Consider the following 5,000-nt stretch of genomic DNA (forward strand, 5'->3'; position numbering starts at 1 on the left):
ACTCCGTGGGAGAGGAGGAGAGGAGGAGAGAGTATTTTGGGGGTACACTGCTCTAACTCTATGGGAGAGGAGGAGAGGAGGAGAGAGTATTGTGGGGGTACACTGCTCTGACTCCCTGGGAGAGGAGGAGATAGTATTGTGGGGGTACACTGCTCTAACTCCGTGGGAGAGGAGGGCACTCACCCATCTGAACTATCAGAGAACGCCCAGACGCACTGATTGCAAGGATGGCCACTGAGCATTGGTAGCTAAATGATCCATGTATGCCTGACTGGTTTGATGATCTGCTAATGCTGTACTGCCACTGTGCTACAAACAGCCTCAATCTACCCCAAGAGCTGCTGGGATATAAACATACTTTAGACTTTAGTGTATTAACTTCAAAGAAACACAGTCCCCTAACACACAACAAGCCTGGGCAGAAACAACTCCCCAGAGACACAAATACATACACAAACACACACAAAGAAACTAATGATTTTCTTGCTGTTTTTCCTTTTTTTTAACTGATTCCTCAAAACACAAATTCTGGCAACATTCAGAAACCCTCAGCTCTGCCTCTAGCTCTTTTCTTCTCTCTCTCTCTCACACACACACACACACACACACACACACACACACACACACACACACACAACACTCCTGGAAGACTGCCCAAGCAGCCTAAGGTGTTAGTTGGTTTCTATTATGGCACTGGACAGGAAACAAACACACAGACACACACAGACACACACACCTCAAAAGCAGGGACACACACAACGGACACAAGAGAGGAGCACTGGAGAGAACAATGGAGCCTAGCGTAATCCTGTACGGAGAGTTCCAGAACTGCATTTGAAGTCTGGGAGGATTCTGCTGTTGCCAGGGCAATGCGACTTCAGAGAGAGGCTGAGGGTGTGGACTCGAGAGATCACAATGAGATCAATGCAGGCCACACAGAGATACAACACCACTCACACACACACACACACACACACACACACACACACACACACACACACACACACACACACACACACACACAGCATCATAGGAAAAAAACATAGACCAACCTAACTGAGCTCATCTTGTTGTGAGTGTCAATGTAAGTTATGGGAATTTATTCTGGGAGTTCCACTGATGATGAAACCGATAAAAACAGAACCTAAACACAGAGGCTCCAGAAGACAACATGAACGTGCTGTTATCTCTTCACTTAGCCATCCTGATGTCCTGCAGTGACGTGCCTCATCATATGGATGTCTGTGGTTCTCAACACTCGAGGTAGAACATCAGGAATGAACACATTCCACCACATGTTTGTCATTCCTCACAGGAGTTAGGTTTCATCTGCCATGAGACCATGTGATAGCATGTGGTCTACTCTCACTGTACACACACACACACACACACACACACACACACACACACACACACACACACACACACACACACACAAAATGCCCTTTGGCCAGGGTGACCGCACCTATGCCCACCCACCCACACACGCACGCACACACACAGGAACACATAAAAACACACACACACATAGCAAACATATCTAGCCTATAGCCGAGTTTCGGCACAGTAGCTGAACAGAATAGACACACACTGTAGGTACACACACCCACCTGCTAACGCCAGAGATGGGGACTCGAGTCACACTTAAGCCGCACACACAGTGACTTGACATGACTTGACTTGAACTTTGGGACTTGTGAACAATCTTTTATTCTATTTATTCATTGAGGTGTTTAACATGCACCCAGCGGACTGAATATAACAAGCACCCCTCTCCCTCTGTGTGAGGAGAAAGGAGGGGCCAAGGTTACTGAAGTGCAGTCTTTCAGTCTGTGCGAAGGCCGTGATAGGTTCTGTGTGCGTGTGTGTGTTTGTGTGTGTGTGTGTGTGTGTGTGTGTGTGTGTGACACATGCTAACCTGAGTGTATCCTGAGGTGACTCAAAAGAAAGGGGGGGAAACAACATGTTCTTGGGGAAACATCTGCTGACATGGGAGTAATGTCCCAATGTGACCTGGGTTAATTATAAATCTACAATCTTTTCTAAAAGGGATATCTGATTTACAGTAAAAGGAGGTATTTTGACAAGAGGTGATAACTAATCTGGTTAAGAGGGTCGGAGTTATGTGAGGGATGTAACCAATTATAATAGAGATGTTAAAGAAAATGTAATCAATGTATATGAATAACAATAATACACTTATGATCCCTTAAGACTCGGTGTGAGTCAGCTTCAAGAAAACTAACCAGAGTGGAATTACTGTGACAGTTATTATTATTACCTAACAAATCTGGTTAAGAGGGTTACAGTTATGTGAGAGATACTAAACTGATACGTTTGAAGGTTTGGGTGCTCTATTTACTGCTGAATTGATGCACTGTGATGGTGTGTGTTCTCCCCTTACTGATATAAATCAAAGAATCCCTCTGTCCTGAGAAAACTTCCACCTGATCTCTCTCACTCTCACTCTCTATACATCTCTCCCTCTCTCTCTCTATATACAGTGGGGAAAATAAGTATTTGAACCCCTACCGATTTTGCAGGTCTGGCCACTTGCAAAGAAATGTGCGCTCTAGAATTGTATTGGTAGGTGTATTTTAACAGTGAGAAACAGAATATCAACAAAAAAAATCAGAAAACTGCATTTTATAACATTTATGACTTTATTTGCATTTGATGCAAAAAAGAAGTATTTGAACCCCCAAGCAAACAGCAAGAATTCTGGCTCAAAATGACCAGTTATGTACCCAAGAAGCACACAGATTAGTCCTCATTAGGTCTAACAAGGTACACCTGATCTCAACTGGAGACGTTGATAAAAGAAACCTGTTCAAAGAATCATACTTCACACCTTCAACCTCACCACCATGGGCAAGCCCAAAGAGTTGTCCAGGGACGTCAGAGATAAGATTGTGGACCTGCACAAGGCTGGAATGGGCTACAAAACCATTGGCAAGAATCTTGGTGAGAAGCAGACAACTATTGGTGCGATTATTCGTAAATGGAAGCAACCCCAAACAAATGTTAATCGCTCTAGGTCTGGGGCTCCATGCAAAATATCCCCTCGTGCGGTATCAGTGATCATTCGAAAGGTGCAGAATAACCCCAGAACTGCACAGGGGGAGCTTGTGAATGATCTCAAGGCAGCTGGGACCACAGTCACCAAGAAAACCATTGGCAACACACCACGCCGTAATTTTTTGAAGTACTGCAGAACTCGCAAGGTCCCCCCGCTCAAGGAAGCGCATGTACAGGGCCATCTGAAGTTTGCCATTGCACACTTGAATGATTCTAAGGAGGATTGGGAGACAGAATGTGGTCAGATGATACCAAAATCAAGCTCTTTGGCATCAACTGGACTTGCCGTGTTTGACAGGGGGGGGAATGCTGAATATGACCCCAAGAGTACATCATACCCACCATCAAGCATGGAGGTGGAAACATTATGCTTTGGGGCTGTTTCTCTGCCAAGGGTACAGGACGACTCCACCGCATCAAGGGGACTATGGATGGGGCTATGTAACGTGGAATATTGGGCTTGAACCTCATTCCCTCATTCCCTCCCATTGAAAACGCAACCTTAAAGATTTGGAGATAATCTGCAAAGAGGAGTGGACCAAAATCCCTCCTGAGATGTGTGTAAACCTGGTGACCAACTACAAGAAACGTCTGACGTCTGTGCTTGTCAACAAGGGCTATTCCACCAAGTACTAAGTCATTTTTGTCAGTCAGTTTTGCTAGGGGTTCAAATACTTATTTTTTGCATCAAATAAAGTCATAAATGTTATAAAATGCATTTCTCTGGATTTTTTTGTTGATACTCTGTTTCTCACTGTTAATATACACCTACCATTCCAATTATAGATCACACATTTCTTTGCAAGTGGCCAAACTTGTAAAATCACCAGGGGTTCAAATACTTATTTTCCCCACTGTATATATAAACACATCTCCCTCTCCCTCTCTCGCCATCTCCCTCTCTCCCTCTCCCTCTCCCTCTCCGAGGTAGGCACAGCTCCCACACACACACACACACACACACACACACACACACACACACACACACAGACACACACACAGTTCCAATTTGTAATTCATGAACTCTCCTCAGAAAAAGCTTCAAAGTCAAACTGTGTGAAAAGCCTGGAAATGTTCCCCTTGGTTCTCATGGAACCTCATCAGTCAGAGCAGTGCTGAAGGCTTCCCTAGAACAGCACTTCACACTATACTCCCAGTCGCCAGGGATAGATGACTAACCGACTGACTGATTGATTGATCAATGATTGATTGATTGGTTTTCCCTCTACCTACACACTCAGCTTAAAGCCTACAACCCAGACAAACAAGCACACTTAAAAGATAATGGGCCCTAGATCTTCAGAGCAGGAACGGCAGCAAATGCACACTGTTGCATTAAGAAGAGAGAGAGGCACAGGTGTGGTCAAAGGCACTTAGTGGACTGAGCCAGGTCCAAATGTATTAGTGAAAGGTTTGCTTAAATCACCGCAGGGAATCAGGACAGTGTTTGCCGGGAGCGCCCTTACCAGGGATAAAACACAGTGCTTCGTCTGTTGTTCAGAACAATTACATTCGCTGACACATAAATGTAGCTTGTCAGACATTAAGTCTTAAATTGCCCAAGCCACATCCGTTTGAACTGACAGCTGCATTGCTAATCAGGGTGGGGTTTTGAGCCTAGTCATAGTTTCGCTGACTGAAACTTCATGACGTGCTATTTTTGTCAAGAGCAATATAGCTTATCCCATAAATGCATCCCTTCTGGATAATTTATTTAGGCCTAGCTCGTAAAAAATGTATTAATTTGCATGACTTGATAATGGCGACTGTATGTTTCAGGCGGTTCAGGCCCTGGGGTAGGTAAAGCACATTGAAACAATTGTATTGTTTGGGCGCTGTATAAATAAAATGATTAACTGCACTAACCCATAACACAGGATGTTCCTGCTTCCTTATAGTACAAAAATAAGTATTTCTCCTCC

General features: G+C 44.3%; 1 protein-coding gene across 1 annotated transcript in view; it reads right to left on the minus strand.

Moving 5' to 3' along the window:
- The window catches only part of adam10a (ADAM metallopeptidase domain 10a), a 78,459-nt gene that overhangs the window by 50,337 nt on the left and 23,122 nt on the right, over window positions 1-5,000 (minus strand). The gene's annotated exons all lie outside the window — the stretch shown is intronic.

This window comes from Sprattus sprattus (genome assembly GCF_963457725.1).
Source record: "Sprattus sprattus genome assembly, chromosome: 6".
NCBI lineage: Eukaryota > Metazoa > Chordata > Actinopteri > Clupeiformes > Clupeidae > Sprattus > Sprattus sprattus.